The sequence below is a fragment of the Coregonus clupeaformis genome, chromosome 10 (assembly GCF_020615455.1).
Source record: "Coregonus clupeaformis isolate EN_2021a chromosome 10, ASM2061545v1, whole genome shotgun sequence".
Lineage (NCBI taxonomy): Eukaryota > Metazoa > Chordata > Actinopteri > Salmoniformes > Salmonidae > Coregonus > Coregonus clupeaformis.
Window position 1 is genome coordinate 8,448,334 of NC_059201.1, and position 12,899 is coordinate 8,461,232.

Consider the following 12,899-nt stretch of genomic DNA (forward strand, 5'->3'; position numbering starts at 1 on the left):
ATTTAGTTTATCCAACTATTGTTGTTAGCCTTCAACACCAAATGATTAAGTATCTACTAGAGTGCATACCATTCACACAACTACACTCTCCTGGCTGATGTCCTTACAAAAGTAACAACAAGATCAGAAACACACATTCATGGGTAAATTATGATTGTCTTGAAATGACTGACGTAAGAAATATAACGAAATACTTCAAAACCTTAGTCCAGTCATCAGACAGCGATACTGTAGGACATTATACATACATGAACAAACATGGACTCAAACATGGCATCATTATCTTCAATAGACAGTTGGTACTCCTTGGTATCAGAGTCAAATAGAGAATGAAAAACATTGCCGTACCTCTCTGGCTACTGAGAACTTATTTTTTAGGCCAGGGTACTAAACATTGGCCCTGTTCCGGAAACATTTACATTTACATTTTAGTCATTTAGCAGATGCTCTTATCCAGAGCGACTTACAGTTAGTGAGTGCATACATTTTTCATACTGGCCCCCCGTGGGAATCGAACCCACAACCCCGGCGTTGCAAACGCCATGCTCTACCAACTGAGCTACACGGAAACAACCACAGGTTTAGATCTGAAATAATTTGATAGGTATAAGCAATATGGTAGTAGCTCTGCTTTTCCCTTTGATAGGCTAGGTGGAACATTAAAGAAGACGTTTGCTTTTTTACAAGCAAATATCAATTTTTTATGTAAATGGCATGTTATAGAAGGGTCCAGACACTTTTTTTGCAATTTCACTTGTTTTTGAGAAACTGACCCCAACGAGCGATTCACTTCCTCATCCTCTTATCATCGTTGTGCAGTACGGGTGCTTTGAAATAAAAACATGAAGAAAGGCTCCAAAAACACCCAAATACGTCCTAATAGAAATTGAAACATAGTCATAACATGAAAATGACCGTCATGACAGGGTGTGCCTTGTTACAATTGTTGTTACCAGGTCTTAGCCTATTTACCAACCCCGGTATTACTTGTGGAATATTGCTTAGCCTCTTAAGGATCTGACCCTTTTTTTTCCATTTTTGCCTAAAATGACGTACCCAAATCTAACTGCCTGTAGCTCAGGACCTGAAGCAAGGATATGCATATTCTTACATTTTACATTTTAGTCATTTAGCAGACGTTCTTATCCAGAGCGACGTACAGTTAGTGAGTGCATACATGTTGTATAATTTTATTTTTATTTTTAAATCATACTGGCCCCTGTGGGTATTCTTGATACCATTTGAAATGAAACCCTTTGAAGTTTGTGGAAATGTGAAATTAATGTAGGAGAATATAACACATTAGATCTGGTAAAAGATAATACAAACAAAAAAACATGTTTTTTGTTTAGTTTTTTTGTTCCATGATCTTTGAAATGCAAGAGAAAGGCCACAATATAATATTGCAGTTTAGAAGCAATTTAGATTTTGGCCACTAGATGGCAGCAGTGTGTATGCAAAGTTTCAGATTGATCCAGTGAAGCATTGCAATACTGGACTATTTTGTATCAAGTATGCCCAAATGTGCCAAATTGGTAAATTGATAAATTTTCAAGTACGTAAGTATAGAGAACATACAAAAATGATATGGTAATACAAAATATAAGTTTACACACTCCCAGAAATGTCCTACATGATGGCTCATTAGCTTATACACTAACTTTCACACATCTAGATGGCCGGGCGGGGTGGATGTGGAGCCAGAGACAGCAGGGGTTCAAACTGTAGAACCCAGTTCCTATATTTGAATATAAAAATTGATTTTATCGAACAAAACTATGCTACATTTTATCTCTGGGACTCTTAGGATAACAAATCAGAGCAAGATTACTGAATGTATGTACATTATTTACCTTCAGAGGTGAATGTATTAAACCAGTTGCCGTGATACGTTTTTTGTTGTTGTGCACTCTCCTCAAACAATAGCATGGTATTTTTTCACTGTAAGATTTCTGGTATGTACAATTTGTTAATTGTATTCTTATTTCTGTAACTGTAATAAATGTTATTACTTTTAAATGGATACGAACTTTAGTCTTCACATTTCTGAGTAATATTCCTTGAATTATTATTTGGTGAAATGTCTACTGGTAAATGTTATTCACAATATTCATAGCATATATGCTCGGTCTCTAACTGTGCATCTCTGAGCTCTTTGTTCCTTAGCCTTTTAATAATTGCATAGCGGTAAACCTAGACACGTGCATCATATAGTATTCAGAGTGGTGTCACAAGGCTCGCAACCTTGGCTATACCAACTGGATACGATTATGGGCCTATTGTAACGATCCCGGCTGTCTGAGTCGGGGTCTGGTCGTAATCTCCAGTTTCCCGAGGGTTCGGGAACGCTCCGGGGAGCGCTCTGGTTTCCGCACCTGCTTCCTATTAGCAATCTGCACACCTGGGCCTAATCAGCACCTTTCTTAGGCTCTGGCCCAACATCCAGTTCCTGCCGGATCGTTAGCCATGAACAGTAGGTGTATCTGTGTATCAGTTCAGAGTATCTAGCGTGAGTTTTGTTATTTTGTACTTTGTTGAGTTTTTGTGTCCTTACCTCCGTTTTTGTTCCACCTGCAGTCACACGTCCGGAACCTTCACCCCACCTCTGCCTGATGGTCGGCGGCTGCCGAGCCATCACTGGACCTATACTGCACCCCCAACTACTCATCCACGCCGCCCGCTCTGTCCCTGGATTATTCTGCACCTTTTGTTGTATCCGAATAAACCCTCACTTTCGTTCAACTCTCCTTGTCCTGGTCTGCTTCTGGGTTCTGGCTGAGGGAACTGTGACAGAACGATCCGGCCAAATATGAACTCAGCGGACCTGGACTCTGTTCGCCATGCCATTACCCAGCAGGAGAAGATGTTGGGCCATCATAGCATGGTACTACAGGAGATCGCGTTGTCAGTTCGGAACCTTTCTACCGGCCTGACGGAGGTCCAGAACCAACGCCAGTGTCCGGTGGAGGACCCACTACCGGTTTCACCCATCTCGCCTGCCGCTTCTGAAGTTGTGTCCCTCCGTGAGCCCAAGGTGCCGACGCCGGATAAGTATGAGGGGGAGCTGGGAAGATGCCGTTCCTTCCTTATGCAGTGTGGATTAGTGTTCGATCTACAGCCCTACTCTTATGCCACTGACAAGGCTAGGATAGCCTTTTTGATTGAGTTGCTGCGTGGTCGAGCGCTGGAGTGGGCTTCTGCCGTTTGGGAACGACAGGATCCCTGCATGGCTTCATACCAGGGGTTCACGGCCGAGATGAGGAAGCTCTTCGACCATTCCGTCCGAGGGAGGGACGCAGCTAGGCGTCTGTTTTCTCTTCACCAAGGAACTCGCAGCGTGGCCGACTTCGTGATCGAGTTCAAGACGTTGGCTGTGGAGAGTGGATGGAACGAGGAGTCTTTGCAAGCGGCCTTTTACCAGGGCCTGTCGGAGCAGCTCAAGGATGAGTTGATCTCCTATCCGGAGCCTAGTGACCTGGACAGCTTGGTAGCCTTGTCTATTCGGGTGGATAATCGAGTCCGAGAGCGAAGGAGGGAGAAGCAATGGGGTCCGTCCAATCGATCAGCTTCTCAGTTCCCAGTCGGGTCGGGTGGTGGACCAGAACACGTCGATCATTCTCCACCACAGAGGAGTAGTGGAGAGGACCTCTCTCCCGATTCTGAACCCATGCAAGTGGGGCGGCACGGGTTAACCAAGGAGGAGCGTCAACATAGACGTAGGACCAACTGCTGCCTCTACTGTGGTCGCTCGGGACATTACATCTCCACTTGCTCCCTGCGGTCGTCAAACTGCCCGGCTCGCTAAAGTTGGGAGGACTTTTAGCGAGCCAGTTTCAACCTCTCAGTACCTCTGTCAGACCCCGCTTCCCGGCTACCCTTGTGAACAGGAATCAGAGCTTAGCGCTTAACGCTTTTATCGATTCAGGTGCCGATGGAAGCTTTCTTGATGCCGAGTTGGTGGAACAGCTGGGGCTTTCCAAGGAGCAATTGCCGGAAGCCATTGAAGCGACCACTCTGAACGGCAGTAGTCTGGCACGTATCACGATGAGGACTGAACCGGTTAAGATGCGGTTGTCAGGGAATCATTCTGAGATGATTTCATTTTTCATTCTGCCGTCTTCCCATGTTCCTCTGGTCCTTGGATACCCCTGGCTGAAGGAACACAATCCCACGTTCGATTGGGTGACGGGCAAGGTAACGAGTTGGAGCCTGGATTGTCATGCTAACTGTCTCAAGACTGCCTGCCCCCATTCGGTTCCCAGTCAGGTGATTGAGGCTAAACCTCCAGATTTGTCCCTGGTTCCCGAGACATATCACGATTTGGGGGAAGTTTTCAGTAAGCAGAAGGCTCTGTCACTCCCTCCCCACCGACCATATGATTGTGCCATCAACCTGGTCCCTGGAGCTGTCTACCCCAAGGGAAGGTTATACAGTATCTCCCGACCTGAACGGGAGGCGTTGGAGACCTACATCAAGGAGTCCCTAGCTGCTGGTCTCGTTCGTCCCTCGTCATCACCCCTGGGGGCAGGATTCTTCTTTGTGGGTAAGAAGGATGGCTCTCTTCGACCATGTATTGATTATCGGGGTTGAATGACATCACGGTCAAGAACAAGTATCCCCTGCCCTTGATGAGTTCTGCCTTCGACTCCTTACAGGGTGCTACGGTGTTCACCAAGTTAGACCTACGCAATGCGTATCACCTGGTCCGGATCAGAGAGGGGGACGAGTGGTTGACGGGTTTCAATACACCGATGGGGCACTTCGAGTATCAGGTGATGCCGTTTGGACTGACCAATGCTCCCGCGGTATTCCAGAGTATGGTGAACGACGTCCTGAGAGATATGATCGGTCTCTTCGTGTTTGTTTACCTGGATGACATTCTGATCTTCTCGAAGGAACCTTCCGACCACGTCCAGCATGTCCGGCAGGTTCTGCAGCGATTATTGGAGAATCGCCTGTTCGTGAAGGCCGAGAAGTGCGAGTTTCACGCCCACACGACATCCTTTCTCGGGTACATCATCTCCAGGGGTGAGATTAGGATGGACCAGGAGAAGGTTAGAGCGGTTCTGGAATGGGCCCAGCCCGTACGAGATTGCAGCTCCAGAGATTTTTGGGGTTTGCGAATTTCTACCGCAGATTCATCCGGGATTACAGCCGTGTGGCCGCTCCATTAACTGCCTTGACTTCCAGCATCAGGACCTTCAAGTGGAATCCGGAGGCGGATCGAGCGTTTCTGGATTTGAAGAGGCGATTCACCAACGCACCGATTCTCTCTCAACCGGACACGGCCCGTCAGTTCGTTGTTGAAGTGGACGCGTCTGATGTGGGAGTTGGCGCCATCCTGTCGCAGCGATGCTCCACGGACAGTAAACTCCATCCCTGCGCCTACTACTCTCGTCGCCTTTCACCTGCGGAGAGGAATTACGATGTGGGTAACCGGGAGCTTCTCGCGGTGAAACTTGCCTTGGAGGAGTGGCGCCACTGGTTGGAGGGGGCGGAGCAACCGTTTATTGTCTGGACTGACCACAAGAATCTTGCTTACGTGCAATCGGCTAAACGTCTCAACTCCCGTCAGGCCAGGTGGGCGTTGTTTTTCGGACGATTCAAGTTTGTCCTGACGTTCCGACCTGGATCTAAGAACGGCAAGGCGGACGCCTTGTCCCGGATGTTCTCCAAGACGGAGGAGAGTGGGTCCAAGACCGAGACTATTCTCCCCGGAACTGCGTCGTGGGAGCAGTTATGTGGAAGATTGAGGAGGAGGTGCTGGCGGCCCTTCGGACTCAGCCCGGTCCCGGTAACGGTCCACCCGGTCGGTTGTTTGTGCCTGAGTCGGTTCGTCCTGCTGTCCTCAAATGGTCCCACGCCAGCAAGATGGCTTGTCACCCGGCGTGGCTCGGACTATGGCGTTTCTTCGCAGACGTTTTTGGTGGCCTGCCATGGCCGAGGATACTCGGGGTTTTGTTGCTGCCTGTCCAGTGTGTGCGCAGAATAAGAGTACCAATCGGCCCAGCTCTGGACTACTTCATCCCCTTCCTATTCCCCGGCGTCCATGGTCGCATCTGGCCCTGGACTTCGTCACGGGGTTGCCCGCTTCTGAGGGGAACACGGTCGTTCTGACTATCGTGGACAGATTCAGCAAGTTCGCCCACTTTGTGCCTATTGCCAAGCTTCCCTCTGCCTCGGAGACGTCCGAGATCCTGGTTAGGGAGGTTTTCAGGGTCCACGGTTTGCCCAGTGATATCGTTTCCGACCGTGGCCCTCAGTTTACCTCTGCTGTCTGGAAGTCCTTCTGTTTGGCCATTGGAGCTACAGTCAGTCTCACATCTGGTTTTCACCCCCAATCCAATGGTCAGGCGGAGAGAGCCAACCAGAAGATGGAATCCACGCTACGCTGTCTGGTCTCTTCCAACCCCACCTCCTGGGCCTCTCAGTTGCCTTGGGTTGAGTATGCCCACAATACTCTCCCTACATCTGCCACTGGGATGTCTCCCTTCCAGTGCCTGTATGGCTACCAACCTCCCCTGTTCCCTTCTCAGGAGAAGGAGCTCTCAGTGCCTTCTGTTCAGGCCCATATTCGGCGTTGCCACCGGACCTGGCATCGGGCCAGAAAGGCACTCCTTAGAGGTTCGGACCGGTATCAGCTCCAGGCGAATCGTCGCCGGATCCCCGCTCCCACCTATACCATCGGAGATAGGGTTTGGTTGGCCACACGGGATCTTCCGTTACGGACTGAGTCTAGGAAGTTGTTACCGAAGTTTATTGGTCCGTTTGTGGTGGAGAAGGTGATCAATCCAGTGGCAGTGCGACTCAAACTACCGAGGACGCTCAGAGTCCATCCCACCTTTCATGTCTCCTGCCTCAAGCCTGTCTTCCTCAGCCCTCTGTTGCCTCCTCCGCCTCCTCCTCCTCCTCCTCGGATGATCGGAGGTGGTCCTGCCTACACGGTGCGTCGCATTATGGATTCCAGACGGCGGGGCCGGGGTTTCCAGTATCTCGTGGACTGGGAGGGGTATGGTCCTGAAGAGAGGAGTTGGATTCCGCGGCGACAGGTCCTAGATGCGGATCTCATCAGGGACTTTTACCGCCTCCATCCTGGCGCTCCGGGGAGTCCGCCCGGTGGCGTTCGTCGGAGGGGGGGTACTGTAACGATCCCGGCTGTCTGAGTCGGGGTCTGGTCGTAATCTCCAGTTTCCCGAGGGTTCGGGAACGCTCCGGGGAGCGCTCTGGTTTCCGCACCTGCTTCCTATTAGCAATCTGCACACCTGGGCCTAATCAGCACCTTTCTTAGGCTCTGGCCCAACATCCAGTTCCTGCCGGATCGTTAGCCATGAACAGTAGGTGTATCTGTGTATCAGTTCAGAGTATCTAGCGTGAGTTTTGTTATTTTGTACTTTGTTGAGTTTTTGTGTCCTTACCTCCGTTTTTGTTCCACCTGCAGTCACATGTCCGGAACCTTCACCCCACCTCTGCCTGATGGTCGGCGGCTGCCGAGCCATCACTGGACCTATACTGCACCCCCAACTACTCATCCACGCCGCCCGCTCTGTCCCTGGATTATTCTGCACCTTTTGTTGTATCCGAATAAACCCTCACTTTCGTTCAACTCTCCTTGTCCTGGTCTGCTTCTGGGTTCTGGCTGAGGGAACTGTGACACCTATAGCATTCACATAATAATGGAGTCAGATTGATAAAAGTAGTTTATTATTATTCAACATCATTTTCACAAGTCTACATAATGGAAATTCCCATCATCCTCAGTCGATGGGGATTTCCACCAACCTACTGTACATAATGGTTGGATCATTTCCACCACACTATAAATGGTGACTCATCCAGTTGATGGGAATTTTCTAAATGACACATCAACTACAGGGCAGAAACACGCTGTAAATATTTGGGGAAACAAGCTTTGAAATGCTGTGGAATCTAGGCGGTGTGAGGCATGTTCTGAATCATAATGTCACATCAGATCTGATACATGTGGGGTCAAAAATGAATAGAGAACGTTGGGGTTTATTAACAGATTTGGCAGGGAGATAAAGAATGCTGCTAACATGTTGATTTAAGTGAGGACAGAGGAATAAGACACTGAACAATGGAGGTGCAGCAGAGGATTGTCACGCCCTGACTCAGGGGACTCGTATATGTTGAGTCAGGGTGTGTATATTCCTTGTTGTATATATTCTATGTTGTATTCTAGTATGTATAGATCTATGTTGGCCGGTGTGGTTCCCAATCAGAGGCAGCTGTCGCTCGTTGTCTCTGATTGGAGATCATACTTAGGCAGCCTATTGGCACTGTCTAGTTGTGGGATCTTGTTCTGTGTAAGGTATGTTGTGTGTTCTACCTTGGACTTCCCGTTTCGTTTCGGTTGTTGTTTTGTCGTTGTGTTTATAAGTTAATAAACATGTACGTATATCACGCTGCGCCTTGGTCTGACCCGTCATTGAACGTACGTGACAGAAGATCCCACCAAACGAGGACCAAGCAGCGTGCCCAGGCGGAGCAAATAGCCATGTCACAGGTGGGCAATTTGTGATCATGGGAAGAGATATTTGTGGGGAGAGGACCATGGGCTAAGGTAGATGCCCAGGCAGGAGAGGTGCAACGGCAACACGGAGGAGGCCGGTCGAGGAGGAAGGCCGAGAAGCAGCCCCAATAAAACATTTTGGGGGGGCACACAGGGTGGTTGGCGGAGCCTAGTGTCAGAGCAGAGCCAACTCCCCGTACTCACGCGAGGAAGCGTATGACTGGGCAGGCTCCATGTTATGCGGAGCTACGTACTGTGTCGCCAGTGCGCCGGCACAGTCCTGTACGTCCTGTGCTTGCACCACACACGTGCTGTGCGAAGATGGGCATCCAGCCAGGACGGGGTGTGCCGGCTCAACGCTCCTGGTCTCCAGTACGCCTCCTCGGTCCCGCATATCCTGCGCCAGTTCTGCGAACTGTATCGCCAGTGCACGTGCACTGCCCAGTGCGACCTGTGCTGATGCCTCACACATACTGTGCTGAAGTAGGCATTCAGCCAGGACGGGTGGTGCCAGCTCTCCGCTCCAGACCTCCAGTCCGCCTCCACAGTCCGGCCCGGCCTGTGCCTGCTCCTCGAACCAAGCCAGTGGTGCGCGTCGCCAGTCTGGCCCGGCCTGTTCCTGCTCCTCGCACCAAGCCAGTGGTGCGCGTCGCCAGTCCGGCCCGGCCTGTTCCTGCTCCTCGCACCAAGCCAGTGGTGCGCGTCGCCAGTCCGGCCCGGCCTGTTCCTGTTCCTGCTCCTCGCACCAAGCCAGTGGTGCGCGTCGCCAGTCCGGCCCGGCCTGTTCCTGCTCCTCGCACCAAGACAGTGGTGCGCGTCGCCAGTCCGGCCCAGCCTGTTCCTGCTCCTCGCACCAAGCCAGTGGTGCACGTCACCAGTCCGGCCCGGCCCGTTCCTGCCCCTCGCACCAAGCCAGTGGTGCGCGTTCCTAGTCCGTTCCGGCCCGTGCCTGCTCCTCGCACCAGACCAGTGGTGCGTTTGTCCAGTCCGGCACGGCCCGTGCCACCGGTGCCTGGTCCGGCACCGGTCAGCTGCTCCACTCCGGAGCCAGAGCAGTCCACTCCACCGGTGCCTGATCCAGTTCCGGTCAGCTGTTCCACTCTGGAACCAGAGCAGTCTGCTCCACCGGTGCCTAATCCTGCTCCGGTCAGCGGCTCCACTCTGGAGCCAGAGCAGTCCGCTCCACCGGTGCCTGATCCAGCTCCGGTCAGCGGCTCCACTCCGGAGCCAGAGCAGTCCGCTCCACCGGTGCTAAGTCCAGCTCCGGTCAGCGGCTCCAGTCCAGACCATGACGTCAGCCCCTCTCCAGGTTCGGGGTCTCCCACACCAGGGTCCAGACAGGGCCTGGCGTATCGTGGGAGGAAGGAGAGGGGAAGCAGCGCGCCGAGGTCCAGACCAGACCAGGGGCGCAACAGGGAGGCGGAGAGGATGTGGTCGTCACGCCCGGAGCCGGATCCGCATCCGAGGCGGAATGCCCACCCGGCCCCTACCCTGGTATGTGAAGGTTGTGCGGTCGGAGTCCGCACCTTTGGGGGGGGGGGTACTGTCACGCCCTGACTTAGGGGACTCTTATATGTTGAGTCAGGGTGTGTATATTCCTTGTTGTATATATTCTATGTTGTATTAAGTCGCTCTGGATAAGAGCGTCTGCTAAATGACTAAAATGTAAAATGTAATGTAAATGTATTCTAGTATGTATAGATCTATGTTGGCCGGTGTGGTTCCCAATCAGAGGCAGCTGTCGCTCGTTGTCTCTGATTGGGGATCGTACTCCTGAGTGGCGCAGTGGTCTAAGGCACTGCATCGCAGTGCTAACTGTGCCACTAGAGATCCTGGTTCGTATCCAGGCACTGTCGCAGCCGGCCGCGACCTGGAGACTCATGGGCGGCGCACAATTGGCCCAGCGTCGTCCAGGGTAGGGGAGGGAATGGCCGGCAGGGATGTAGCTCAGTTGATAGAGCATGGCGTTTGCAACGCCAGGGTTGTGGGTTCGATTCCCACGGGGAGCCAGTATAAAAAAATAAAAATAAAAAAATAAAAAATGTATTCACTAACTGTAAGTCGCTCTGGATAAGAGCGTCTGCTAAATGACTAAAATGTAAAATGTAATACTTAGGCAGCCGATTGGCACTATTGAGTTGTGGGATCTTGTTCCGTGTAAGGTATGCTGTGTGTTCTACCTTGGACTTCACGTTTAGTTTCGGTTGTTGTTTTGTCGTTGTGTTTATAAGTTAATAAACATGTACGTATATCACGCTGCGCCTTGGTCTGACCCGTCATTGAACGTACATGACAAGGATGCAGCAGTTCAAGAGTGTGAAGAACAGAAACAGGCCCATACCCAATCAATCAATCAAATTGTATTTGTCACATACACGTGTTTAGCAGATGTTATAGCGGGTGTAGCGAAATGCTTGTGCTTCTAGCTCCGACAGTGCAGTAATATCTAACAAGTAATATCTAACAATTTCACAACATATACCCAATACACACAAAACTAGTAAGGAATGGGATTTAAGAATACATATATGGACAAGCAATGACAGACTGGCATGGACTAAGATACAGTAGAATATTATAGAATAGAATGCAGTATATACATATGAAATTAGTAGTGCAAGCTTTGACGCACCTGTACTGACCTCGCCTTCTGGATGATAGCGGGGTGAACAGGCAGTGGCTCGGGTGGTTGATGTCCTTGATGATCTTTTTGGCCTTCCTGTGACATCGGGTGCTGTATGTGTCTTGGCAACAATTATTGTATAGAATATTTTCAGATTAGGAACAACAGTAAAACAAAATCAACTGTCAGATTAGGAAAGAAATGTGCAGACCACCCTGTTGCAGGATAACTAGTCCTGCATCAACAGGAAATGTAAATTATTATGTGGGTTATAATTAATGGAAATATTTGTAGTCCTAAACCTGCGACTGCCTCCTGCCTACTCCTCTCTACACCTGTGACACAGGTACAGGTATGTCCACCTGTCATCAGGGGGATAGGGAGAACTGTTTAGAACTTTATTGAAAAAATTGCCAATATACAGTTTACAATTTATACGGAAAGCTTAAGAATAATCGAGGCATAACTAATTGCTGATGTGAATGTCTAAATACAGTATACACTGACTACTCAAAACATTAAGAACACTTGCTCTTTCTGACCAGGTGAAAACGATGATCCCTTATTGATGTCACTTGTTAAATCCATTTAAATCAATGTAGATGAAGGGTAGGAGACAGATTAAGAAATGTTTAAGCCTTGAGACAATTGAGACATGGATTGTGTATGTGTGCCATTCAGAGGGTGAATGGGAAAGAAAATATTTAAGTGCCTTTCAACGGGGTATAGTAGTAGATGCCAGGCGCACAGGTCTTAGTCCAAGAACTGCAACGCTACTGGGTTTTTCACACTCAACAGTTTCCTGTGTGTGTCAAGAATGGTCCACCACCCAATATTAGGAAGGTGTTTCTAATGTTTGGTATACTCAATGTATATGCATATTATAAATCAGTATACAGTATACTTTACAATAACGTACTGCATATTGTAAAGTATACTGTATACCGATTTATAATATGCATTATTGCTCATTTACTTAGTTGTCCATGCTGCTGTTGTGTTCATGTATTGCTTTCACATGTTCACATGTGGTTGGTAACGTACCTAATGATGTTCCTTCTCTGTGCATGTGGTCAGAAGGAGAGGAGGATATTGTAGATATGTATTACAAACAATATCTTACAGAACCAGTGAATTTAGTAGGCTATTTACTATAAAAGCCCAATAATGTAATACTATTATAATGCATTTACAGTATAATGACATTACTGAATTGTCTGAATTAAAACTTTGAAGCAATTATTAGGTCTGCCACTTCGTTACAATTTTTACACACCTCAGGTTCATTTTAAACAGCTAGAGTCCCCAGAGAGGCTGAATCCACTATGCCCCTGGCATCTCCACTAGAGTGCATATTTTAGGCCTGGGACTATAGCTACCGCCATCCAAGCTTGTGGTATTAGCTTCTGCGCCATACAGACAACTTTTGTCCTTGGTCCTCAGGCCAGGTGGACCACCCTACACTAGGGTGGCCACATTTGAAATACCCAAATGCGGGACAATGGGATGATTTTGTGGGGACATTCGTGGGACAGTGTAGCCTACATGAATAAAACACACAAATCTCCCTTTCTCTGAACCGAGTAATTTAACATAGACTACTACTATTTTGCCTCACACAAACGAAACGAGGGACCATTGTGTCTTATGCAAATCTGGGAATATTTGGCCAACTAAACATTTCTGGTTGGTCACAGGGAATGTGAAACACTTTTAAAATGGGATTGAGTGGCGCAGTGGTCTAAG